The sequence below is a fragment of the Stegostoma tigrinum genome, chromosome 4 (assembly GCF_030684315.1).
Source record: "Stegostoma tigrinum isolate sSteTig4 chromosome 4, sSteTig4.hap1, whole genome shotgun sequence".
Lineage (NCBI taxonomy): Eukaryota > Metazoa > Chordata > Chondrichthyes > Orectolobiformes > Stegostomatidae > Stegostoma > Stegostoma tigrinum.
Window position 1 is genome coordinate 37,145,468 of NC_081357.1, and position 12,726 is coordinate 37,158,193.

The 12,726-nt window shown below is 42.8% G+C and overlaps 1 protein-coding gene across 5 annotated transcripts in view; it reads left to right on the forward strand.

Moving 5' to 3' along the window:
* bckdhb (branched chain keto acid dehydrogenase E1 subunit beta) overlaps positions 1-12,726 on the forward strand; it is a 276,265-nt gene that overhangs the window by 218,196 nt on the left and 45,343 nt on the right. The window contains exon 11 of one of the 5 annotated variants that reach the window (XM_048531715.2): positions 7,897-8,302. The exons of the other annotated variants lie outside the window; for them this stretch is intronic. The gene's annotated coding sequence lies outside the window, so the exon portion shown is untranslated. Of the gene's footprint in view, positions 1-7,896; positions 8,303-12,726 lie in introns of those variants that run through there. 5 annotated transcript variants of the gene reach the window in all.

The following is a 12,726-nucleotide window of genomic DNA, read 5'->3' on the forward strand; positions in this document are numbered from 1 at the left end:
ATTTCAATCTGATGGTCTTGCTTATTGCCAAAAGCACATAATGTTCAGAGAAAAAAGGAGTATCATTTGTGCTGTCATTGCTGTAGATTTCAAAAAATTCTTAGTATATTGCTGGAATTACCAAAACCCGAGTACGCATTGAATATAAATTTAATGCATCTCATGAATTGACACAATTCAACTGGTGAGTTAACTAAATATTGATTTAGGAAAAAGCTGCAGCTTTTTATTTAACTTGCAACATTGAGAACATTTCAAAAGTGCTTAATTCATTGGCTATAGAGAGCTTTAAGGTTTCCTGAGGGCTGACAGAATACTGTGTAAATTCAAGTCTGTTTTTTCTTTGCATATCATCAATTTGCTTAAGCATTAATCACCAAAGCAGAATTGAAAAAATGATGCAAATAGGAACAATATTAATTTATTTTGACATTTGGCAAAGTGATAATAAGTAACTAAATCAAATAAGGCCCTGAACGGTCTTAACAAGAAGGATGTGGAAAGGATATTTCCTCTTGTGGTTGAGTTCAGAACGAAGGAGTGTGACTTAAAAATTAGTGATCATCTTTTTTAGGACAGAAACGATTGCTGTATGATTCTATTACTGTGTGCTTTGCAAGTGCAGCTGTGCTGTATAGGTTTTGGCTGAATAATAGTCTAGTAATTCCCTTAAACCACTCTCACCTAAAACGCATGCCTTTTGAAAAGTTTTATGGTTGTATGAGCAAGAGGACCTAAAGACTGTTGAGGATTATGTGACATTGAAACATTGCTTCAAAAGCTGTTGAAGATAATGCCATGAAATAGTTTTAAGAGAGAAACAGATTCTTGTTAAGCAAGAGAATTAAAGGTGGGATGTTAAATTCAAACATGAACAGTTAAGACTTGATCTTGATTGGCAGATCTGGCTTGAGGAGCCAAAGTGCCTGCATGGCCTAATTAGTACGTTAATACTTAAATAGACATTTTCTTGCTTTATTTCATAATATAGCATACACGTTTTCATATAGAAATTGCATTTTTCATAGTTTAAATGTTTACTGCTCACCATTGCTGCAGTGTTGCATCTATCCATATTTCAATGGCACTATTTTAACCTACAGAGTGTCAATGCGCTGTCCTCACCACCAGAATTCCTTTATAACTTGTTATCAGGGCACGTAACTGTTAGCTCTGTTCCACTACTTTCAAATCAACAACAACTTGAATTTGTATAGCGCTTTTAAAACAGAAAAAGTCATCTTAAACACTTCATGGAGGAATACATCTGATAAAGTACATTGGTCTTAAGGTCCTTTTGCTCAAAAAACCACAAAATTTCTCAAAGGCATGAGTTTTAGGTGAGAGTGGTTTGAGGGAATTACTAGACTACAGTTCAGACAAAACCTTTATGGCACAGCTGCACTTGCAAAGTGTAGAGTAATAGAATCATACAGAAATGAAGAGGCCTTTGGCCCATCGAATCTGCACTGACCTATCTACATTTTTCCCATTCTCCAGCACTTGGCCCATTGCCTCAAATATTATAACATACAAAGTGCTCATCCAGGTACTTTTTAAAGGTTGTGACGTTTCCCATCTCTCCTGCCCTCCCAGGCAGTTCATTCCAGATGCCCACCACCCTCTCAGTGAAAATCCTTCCCTCAACTCCCCTCTAAATCTTCTGCCCTTCACCTTAAAATGATGTCGCCTTGTTATTGACCCTTCAACCAAGAGGAATAGATGCTTTCTATCCATGCTGTCCATGCCCCTCATAATCTTATACACTCATAGCATCAGCTCCTCCCTTAGCTCTGTCTTCTCTAAAGAAAACAACCTGAACCCATCCAGTCTGTCTTCAAAGCTAATATGCTCCAACTGAGGCAATATCCTGGTGAATCTCCTCTGCATCCCCTCCAGTACAGTTACATCCTTCTAACAGTGTAGTGACCAGAACTGCACACAGTGCTTCAGCTGTGGCCTAACAAAAGTTTTATACAGCTTCAACATAACCTGTCTGCCATTTCGATGCCATAGCTGGTAAAGGCATACATCCCCTATGTCTTCTTAATTAGCTATTAACCTGTTCTGTTGCCTTCAGGGATATGTGGATAAGCACCCAAAGATACCCCTGTTCCTCTGAGCTTCCTGGTGTCCTGCCATTCATTAAGTACTCCCTTTTCTCCTCCTTTCAAAGTGCATCACGGTACACTTTACTAGGGTAAATTTAATCTGCCATTCATCTGCCCATCTGACTAATCCTTTGAAATCTTCCTGTAACCTAAAACCACCTCCTTCACACGCGGCCGCCAAACTATTCTTCCTGCCATCTACAAACTTATTTATTATTTTCCCTCCCCTGACGTTCTCATCGATATCATTTTTTTAATACAAAATGAACAATATCAGCGCTGATCCCTGCAATACGCCTCTGGACACTGGTCTCCAGTCACACAAACCGCCTTCTGCCACTTAGCCTGTTTTGAATCTATCTTGCTAAATTACCCTGGGTCCATTGTGTTTTACCTTATTTGTCAGCCTCTTTGAAGGACCATGTAAAGGGTGTTGCTGAAAAGACCATGTCAAGGCCTTTGTTGGCTCGCTGAGCTGGTTCGTTGTTCCACAGACATTTCATTACCCTGCTGGGTAATATCATCACTGCAGCCTCCGATGAAGCGCTATGGTGTTTTCCCACCTGTTATTTAAACTCTGGTGTCCATTGAGCTGGGTTACCTCACTTATGGTTTTTTTTGGCAATGGTGTGTATATAGGGTCTAGCTCTATTTGTTCTTGCTTTCTTCCTGGAGAACCAGGCTTCTAGGAATTCCCGTGCTTGTCTCTGCTTCGCCTGTCCCAGGATCCTAGTGTTGTCCCAATTGAACTGGTGGTTTTTCTTATCCATTTGGATGGAGGTGAGTGAGTATTGATCATGTCTTTTTGTTGCCAGTTGAATTTCGTGCACTCTTGTGGTTAATTTCCTTCCTGTCTGACCAACATAATGTTTGTCGCAGTCCTTGCAGGGAATCTTGTATATGACATTGGTCCTGTCCGTAGTGGGTCTTTGGTTCTGGTTGGCAGTTGGCATAGGGTCGATGTAAGTTTGTATGCTATGCTGATGCCCAGTGGTCGTAGGAGTCTTGTGGTTAGTTCAGATATGCTCGTGATGTAAGGTAGTGTGGTGAGCATGTCGGGGAGTGTACTATCTTCCTCGTGTTGTTTGTGTAATAGGCGTCTTCTGACCCAGTTTTTCGGTATCTGTTGTATTTGAATACTTGGAGGAGGTGCTTTTCTTCTTGGCATAGTTCTGTGTTGCTGTAGTGTGTTGTTGCCCATCTAAGTGGTGTCCTCAGGCAACTTTGTTTGTGTGTGTTAGGGTGGTTGCTTTTGAAATTCAGCAATTGGTCAGTGTGTGTAGCTTTCCAGTGTACCTTTGTTAGGAATTCCCCATTGGCCCTGCATTCCACCATGACATCCAGGGATGGGAACTGTTTGTTCTTTTCTTCTTCCCTGACATACCACCACCAAGAGAAATGCTGGCAACATCGCTAAAATGAGAACAAGACCCCAGCGACACCATCTCCACAGATAACATGCTGAAGCTACTGGTCGTATGCCTCATCACTCACTTCACCTTTAATGGCCAAATATATTAACAGATAGACGGAACACCCATTGGATCACCTATCTCCAGACTAATAGCTGAAGCAATGATGCAGTGACATGAAAACATGATCCTTCCACTAGTCCAACTGAAAGCATGGATATGATACGTGGATGACACCATCGTCGTTATTAAATGGACCAAACTAGAGCAGACACACGAACTAATAAACAACACCCTCACTGGGATCAGATTCACCAGGGAAGAAGGAAAGAGCAAACAGCTCCCATTCCTGGATGTCATGGTGGAACACAGGAGCAATGGGGAATACCTAACAAAGGTACACAGGAAAGCTACACACACTGACCAAGTACTGAATTTCAATAGCAACCACCCTAACACACACACACACACACACACACGCAAAGTTGCGTGAGGACACCATTTAGATGGGCAACAACACACTACAGCAACACAGAACTATGCCAAAAAGAAGGAAAAGTACCTCCTCCATGTATTCAAAGACAACGGATACCCGAAAAACTGGGTCAGAAGATGCCTATTACATGAATAACACGAGGAAGATAGTACGCACCCTGACACTCATCATGCTGCCTTACATCAGGAACACATCTGAACTAACCACAAGACTCCTATGATCACTGGGCATCAGATAGCACACAAACTCACATCAACCCTATGCCAACTGCTAACCTGAACCAAAGACCCACTACCCACTATGGACAGGACCAATGTCATATACAAGATTCCCTGCAAGGACTGCGACAAACATTACATGGGTCAGACAGGGAGGAAATTAGCCACAAGAGTGCATGAACATCAACTGGCAACAAAAAGATACAACCAATACTCGCTCATCTCCATCCGTATGGATAAGCGAAACCACCAGTTCGATTGGGACTACACCAGGATCCTGGGACAGGCAAAGCAGAGACAAACACAGGAATTCCTAGAAACCTGGTTCTCCAGGAAGAAAGCCATTAATGAACAAATAGAGCTAGACCCTTTACATTCCATTGCAAAGAAAAACCAGAAGTGAGGTAATCCAGCTCAACGGACACCACAGTTTAAATAACAGGCGGGAAAACACAACAGAGCTTCATCAGAGGCTGCACTGATGATGTTACCCAGCAGGGTAATGGAACGTCTGCAGAACAACGAACCAGCTCAGCGAGCAAACCCACCACATCATCCACAACCCAAGCTACAAATTTAGTCTAAAATCTTAGACCATTGCTGGAATCTCGTGAAATTACCATCGTTGACATACCTGATCACCTCCTTTGTATCTCTTTAATCAATTTTATTAGGTATGACCTCCATCTGACAAAGCCATACTGACTATCCACAATAAAACCTTGTCCCTCTAAGTGGCGATTAATTCTCTCCTTCAGAATATTTTCCAATATCTTCCCTACCACTGAAGTAAGATGGCTCCCTACCACTGATCTGCAAATCTCTGGTTTATCCTTAACACCCTAAAAAAGTCAAACCACTTAGCTGTGCTTCAGTCCTCTGGTATCTCCCTGGTAGCCAACTCTGTTATCCAGCCCAGAATATTCCTAAACAACCAAGGTTCTCTTGGCTTGTTGCTCCCACATGTCACCCTAAAAGGAACATATCGGGCCTGTACTCTCCTCATTTCCTTTTTGAACACCCACACCCATGCCCTGCTATTCTGCTTTAGATTTTCCCACCAGTAGCTGTTCCCATTTTACTTTGGCCAGATCCTGCTTTATTTTAGTAAAATCTGCCTTGGCTCAATACAAAGCAATTTTTTGGAGGCCATTTATTTCCTTTTCCATAGCAAACTTAAATCGCTGTGATGTGGTTGCTATCACTAAAACTTTCTTCCACATCAATCGTTTGTCTGCCTTCGTTCTTTTTAAGTTAATCTTACTCTTAAAACATTCCGCTTACCAAATTAGAAGCCTCTACGACCAGTTTCTTTGTGTATCATGTTTGCTGAGTGGCGTCATAATCTTAAAAAGGGCTTTGCAATGAGACTGAGATTACAAGGTGTAGAGCTGGATGAACATAGCATGCCAAGCAGCATCAGAGGAGCAGGAAAACTGACATTTCCAGTTTAGACCCTTCCGTAGCCTGCTAAATGACTTGACAGCAATGGAATAAGAATGAAATATGTCTGGATATGAGAAAGCCAATTCAAAACCATCATGAACCATATTACTGTCTCAGTAGACTCTATAAAATCTATTCTTCCACAAATGCAACGTTGGAGAGTAGTAATCGCAGACTGCACTGGATATGTCATAGCTTCATGCCTAACCTGGCCTACTTGTCAGTTACTGGGAACTCTATAAATTTACACTGATCAATTCTTGCTGTGCTTGTCTGTGCCGAGGATACTCAAGCAAAAAGAGACAAGATCTGCAAATACTTAAATGAATATGTTGTAATCTCGTGAAACCTATTGAAACGTATGGAAATGTAGGTCCAATTGTTTTACAAGTCTGATTAGGAATGTAGCTCCAACATACATACTGTGCCCTTAAGCATCACTATCAGCCACTTTCTCACCATCACCATCACCTTCCAGTATCAAAATACTAAATAAACTATGATTCCCATTCCTAAATCCCACATTTGGGGAAGAAGAATGACTGAACATAGCTCCAAAAGTTTGTTTTCAACTAAATTTGTGGGCTATGACCTGGTGTCATGTGATTTTTGACCTTGTCCAACCCAGACCAACACCAGTGCCTCCACATCAGTCTCTTTCCCCATTGCACAGGGCCTTAGACCACAATCTGCTCCACCTCTTTCCATGCTTATTTCTATGACTGTGGGACAGTTTAGTACCTATGTCTGATATACTATGAAGTGATGCCATTCATCTGCAAGGACATAATTTAAATGAATTGGAGAACACATTGAATAAGAATATTTATGATGGCTACACTTACTTGCAATCTCTTTATCCATCTATGTTATTTATAAACCACGTGCTGCCAAACTATCTCTGATATTCACCTTGAATATCTGTCAGATAGAACTATGATTATAAACTTTAGAAGCATTACGACTTATTGGTAGCAGGCATTTTGAAAAAATATTAAATTTATCAAGTTAAAGCTTTTTTTTTCTCTTTCCCATTATTTTGAGGCTTTGTTTGATCACACTTCCTTTCTCAGTTCTTGGAATTTTAAAAATTGTTTAACTTGTACAATATTTTACTGTCCTTGGCATTTGTCATAGGATTTGAGTGTGATCCATTTTAGATGTTGCCAAGATTTTTTCGCCTTGTATTAAGTTTATCTGGACGAGGGGATTGAAGGATGGGTCAGCAAGTTTGCAGACGACACAAAGGTCGGAGGTGTCGTTGACAGTGTAGAGGGCTGTTGTAGGCTGCAGCGGGACATTGACAGGATGCAGAGATGGGCTGAGAGGTGGCAGATGGAGTTCAACCTGGATAAATGTGAGGTGATGCATTTTGGAAGGTCGAATTTGAAAGCTGAGTACAGGATTAAGGATAGGATTCTTGGCAGCGTGGAGGAACAGAGGGATCTTGGTGTGCAGATACATAGATCCCTTAAAATAGCCACCCAAGTGGACAGGGTTGTTAAGAAAGCATATGGTGTTTTGGCTTTCATTAACAGGGGGATTGAGTTTAAGAGTCGTGAGATCTTGTTGCAGCTCTATAAAACTTTGGTTAGACCGCACTTGGAATACTGCGTCCAGTTCTGGGTGCCCTATTATAGGAAAGATGTGGATGCTTTGGAGAGGGTTCAGAGGAGGTTTACCAGGATGCTGCCTGGACTGGAGGGCTTATCTTATGAAGAGAGGTTGACTGAGCTCGGTCTCTTTTCATTGGAGAAAAAGAGGAGGAGAGGGGACCTAATTGAGGTATACAAGATAATGAGAGGCATAGATAGAGTTGATAGCCAGAGACTATTTCCCAGGGCAGAAATGGCTAGCACGAGGGGTCATAGTTTTTAGCTGGTTGGTGGAAAGTATAGAGGGGATGTCAGAGGCAGGTTCTTTACGCAGAGAGTTGTGAGAGCATGGAATGCGTTGCCAGCAGCAGTTGTGGAAGCAAGGTCATTAGGGTCATTTAAGAGACTGCTGGACATGTATATGGTCACAGAAATTTGAGGGTGCATACATGAGGATCAATGGTCGGCACAACATTGTGGGCTGAAGGGCCTGTTCTGTGCTGTACTGTTCTATGTTCTATGTTCTAATGTATTACTGGTACCCACTTAATTTAGGAAATGATGTTCAGATGTTGTTAAAATTATCTGAAGCTATGTCATATGCTTTTTCCTTTTTAGAGATTAAAGACTGGAAAGGGCTTTTCCGAGGCCTGTCACATTTTCTCCAAACCAATTTTCAAAACCCAAAAGATGAGCTCCCTGGGACAGCAGGGACGATCCAAAATGTGTCACAGTTGCAGTCTTCCTGTATCCTGTACTTTTCTATTTAATCTAAAAGGGCAGAGATTGAACATTAAACTAAGATGGTGTCAAGGCAACAACATGTTTCCATCCTACATATACAATTATTTATCTGTATTTCACACTACAGTATCGGTATTGAGTCTTCAAAATTGACAGTAGTTTTCACATAAAAGGTGTACATCCAATTTATATTATTAGCCTTTCCAATACTGTAGCAATGAAAGTGACTTTTATTACACGTACACAAATAAAAAAATACTTACACTGTTCCTGAAATAAAGCGTGATTCTGTTTTCCTCGGTCTCTTAAAAATGATGTTGGTGTAGCTCTAAAATCGAGTTTTTTGTGAAGGCTGAAACATGTTATAACTGTCACGTAAATGCCTTGCGTACTGTGTAAAGTGGAAATTGGCTGATGGACAATAAAATTGAATTTGTGGTGCCTGTTACATTAAAGATAACATTGCAAATATAGTATTGATTCTAATTAAAATACCAATCCAAGTGGACAGTTCTCGATGGTTTAAATCGCAGCATAACCTCAAATGTACACTACAGGTTAGCTGCTAATTAAAACCTTTTTATGTCACTGGCAAGGTCAACATTGTTACTTATTGTAGATTGCCTTTTAGGAGGTTGTGTGAGCTATATTCATAAAACACTGAGGCACGTCTTGTGCAGGTACCTCCACAGAGCTGTTAGGAAAGTATTTCCAGCTTTTAACTCTGGTGACAATGCAAAAATGATGATAAATTTTGAAGTTGAATAGCATGTGATTTGAAAAGGTACATCTAGAAGGTGGTGTTCCCATACAACTGACGCTTTCCTTCTTGGTGGTTGAGATCATAGATTTAGAAAGTGCTTTTGAAGTAGGGTTGGTAAGTTGCTGCACTGCATCTTGTGTATAATACACACTGCTGCTACTGGGTACCACTGGTGGAAGGCATTATTGGAGTGCCAGTGTGCCTCTTATTGTTTTGGTTGGTATTGAGTTTCTTCAATGTTGTTGGAGCTGTACTGAACAAGTCAAGCATAGAGTATTCTGTTGTATTCTTAACTTCTGTCTTGTAGATGGTGGACAAGATTTGAGATGTCTGCTGATGACTTACTGAGACCTGATTTGTAGACTTTGAATTCATACAGCTGGTCTGTGCTAATTCCAGCATGTTGGTGGTTGGAATTCTGTGATAGCTATAATTGACTGTCAAAAAACCATGGTACAACCATAAGATGTAGTAGCAGCCTATTGAGTCTGTTCCACCATTCATATGAGATCATGGCTGATCTGATAGTTGTCAACTCCACAGTCCTACCTTTTCCTCATAACCCTTGGTTCTCTTACTGACTCAGAATTTATTGCAGCCTTGAATATAAGTAATGACTCAGCCTCGACAACCCTCTGCAGGAAAGAATCCCAAAGCTTCACAATCATCTGAGAGAAGACATTCCTTTTCATTTCAATCTGAAATGAGCAACCTTTTACTCAGCGATTATACCCTCTGGTCCTAGACTGCCCCATAGTGGGAAAACAAAGTATCCACATCTGCCCTGTAAAGTCTTGCAGGAAGCATTTTAGTGCAAAGTACAGAATTCTTGTTGTTTCTCATTTTTCTAACTTCCAATGAGAAGTCCTAATCTACTCAACCTCCGCTCATAAGGGGCGGCACAGTGGCTCAGTGGTTAGCACTGCAGCCTCACATGGTCAGGGGCACGGGTTCGATTCCAGCCTCAGGTAACTGTCTGTGTGGAGTTTACACATTCTCCCTGTGTCTGCATGGGTTTCCTCCGGGTGCCCTGGTTTCCTCCCACAGTCCAAAGATGTGCAGGCTAGGTGGATTGGCCATGCTAAATTGCCCGTAGTGTTCAGAGGTGTGTGGGTTATGGGGGATGGGTTTGGGTGGGATGCTCCAAGGGGCGGTGTGGACTTGTTGGGCCGAAGGGCCTGTTTCCACACTGTAGGGAATCTAATCTAATCTAATCCAATCCAAAGACAGTCCCCAGTAACTGGGATCAACCTTGTGAATCTTCTCTTAACTGCCTCCAAAGCCAGGATGTTTTAGATAAAGAGCTCAAAGCTGTCGTTACAGCTGTCGTTTGACTGCTGCCTTGTACGGTTTAGTTGTATATTCCATTTCCTTCGAAATAAAGGCCTGTGATTAGGTTATCTTATGTTGGAGATGATTGTTGTCAGGCACTTCTAAGATGTGAATGTCACTTGCCCTTTATCAGTCCAAGTCTGAATATTGTTCGGGTCCAGCTGCATGTAGCCATGGACTGTTTCAGTATCAGACGAGTTGCAGATGGCACTGAATTTCATGCAATCATCAGCACACATCTGCCCTTTGGACCTCATGATCCAAATTCAACCCAAATGGGGGTGACAGAGATAATAGGAACTGCAGATGCTGGGGAATCCGAGATAACAAGGTGTGGAGATGAACACAGCAGGCCAAGCAGCATCTTAGGAGCAGGAAAGCTGATTTTTTGGGCCTGACCCTTCATCAGAAAAGGGTGAGGGGAAGAGGGTTCTGAATTAAATAGGGAGAGAGGGGGAGGTGGATCGAAGATGGATAGAGGAGAAGATAGGTGGAGAGGGGACAGACAAGTTAAAGAGGTGGGGATGGGGCCAGTAAAGGTGAGTGTACGTGGGGAGGTAGGGAGGGGATAGGTCAGTCCAGGGAGGACAGACAGGTCAAGGGGGCGGGATGAGGTTAGTAGGTAGGAAATTGGGGTGCAACTTGAGGTGGGAGGAGGGGATAGGTGAGAGGAGGTTCACTTGGACTATCGCAAACACCTCCCTCGCCTTCCTAGACCTCTCTGTCTCCATCTCAGGCAACCACCTAGAAACCGACATCCATTTCAAGCCTACTGACTCCTTCAGCTACCTAGAATACACCTCCTCCCACCCACCTTTCTGCAAAAATTCCATCCCCATTCCCAATTCCTTTACCTCCGCCGCATCTGCTCCCAGAATCAGGCATTCCACTCCCGTACATCTCAGATGCCCTCGTTTTTCAAGGACCACAACTTACCCCCCCCCGGGTAGCGGTTGAGAACACCCTCGACCATGTTTCCTGCATTTACCCCAAAGCATGCCTCACACCCCGTCCCCGCAATAACAACCAAAAAAGAATCACTCCCCCCCCCCCCCGTCCTCACATACCACCCCACCAACATACCACCCGGCACTTCTCCCTGTAACCGCAGGAAGTGCTACACCTGCCCCCACACCTCCCTCACCCTCATCCCAGGACCCAAGATGACTTTCCATATTAAGCAGATGTTCACCTGCACATCTGCTAATGTGGTATACCGCACCTACTGTACCCAGTGTGGCTTCCTTTACATCAGTGATACCAAGTGGAGGCAGGGGGACTGCTTTGCAGAACACCTACACTCGGTTCGCAACAAACAACTGCACCTTCTAGTCGTGAACCATTTTAACAACCCCTCCCATTCCTCGGACGACATGTCCATCCTGGGCCTCCTGCAGTCCACAACGAGGCCACCCGGAGGTTGCAGGAACAGCAACTCTTTCCGCTTGGGAACCCTGCAGTCCAATGGTATCAATGTGGGTTTCACAAGCTGCAAAATCTCCCCTCCCCCTACCGCATCCCAAAACCAGCCCAGTTCATCCCTGCCTCCCTAACCTGTTCTTCCTCTCACCTATCCCCTCCTCCCACCTCAAGCCACACCCCATTTCCTACCTACTAACCTCACCCCGTCCCCTTGACCTGTCCATCCTCCATGGACTGACCTATCCCCTCCCTACCTCCCCACCTACACTGCCCTTTACTGGTTCCATCCCCGCCTCTTTAACTTGTCTGTATCTTCTCCACCTATCTTCTCCTCTATCCATCTTTGATCCCCTTCCCCATTTCTCCCTATTTATTTCAGCACCCTCTTCCCCTCCCCCATTTCTGATGAAGGGTCCAGGCCCGAAATGTCAGCTTTCCTGCTCCTAAGATCTGCTTGGCCTGTTGTGCTCATCTAGTTCCACACCTTCTTATCTCAAAATGAGGGTGACATTAGTTATCTCTGCTTGCTGTTACCTGTAACTGCCCTATTGGAAATGACTTTGGTTAGTTTCAGTTCTGTTCTTAATTGGCATAAACTAGTAAGTATAAATGATGTCAAACAATATGGGTACTATCATGCAAAAGACTCATTATTAAGATGGCTCAAAATTGATCTTACTCTTTATGAAATGTGTCCTGCACTTGGTGTTACAGCAAAAATGTTTTGGCCCTCCATTGCCCACACAGATGAACATAAAACTTCACCCTAAAAGTTAAATGCTGATTCTGATTATATTGTGTTTTTCACTTTTTAAAAATAAATTTAAGCACTTTAAATGTCAACCTTTTATTCCGCCTGTGGGATGTGGGCGTTGCTGGCCGGACCAGCATTTATTGCTCGTCCCTAGTTCCCTTGAGAAGGTGCTGCTGAGATGCCTTCTGATCCACTGCAGTCCATGCCCACAATGCACTTAGGGAGGGAATTCCTGGATTTTGACCAAGCAGCATTGAAGGATTGGTATTATATCTCCAAGTCAGGATGTTGAGTGATACCATCTTGCTGGTGGTTATATTTCCATGTATCTACTGACCTTGTTCTTTTCAGTGGAAGTGGTCATGGGTTTGGATTGATTGATTGATTGATTGTATTGTTGTCACATGTGGCAAGATACAGTGAAAAGTGTTAT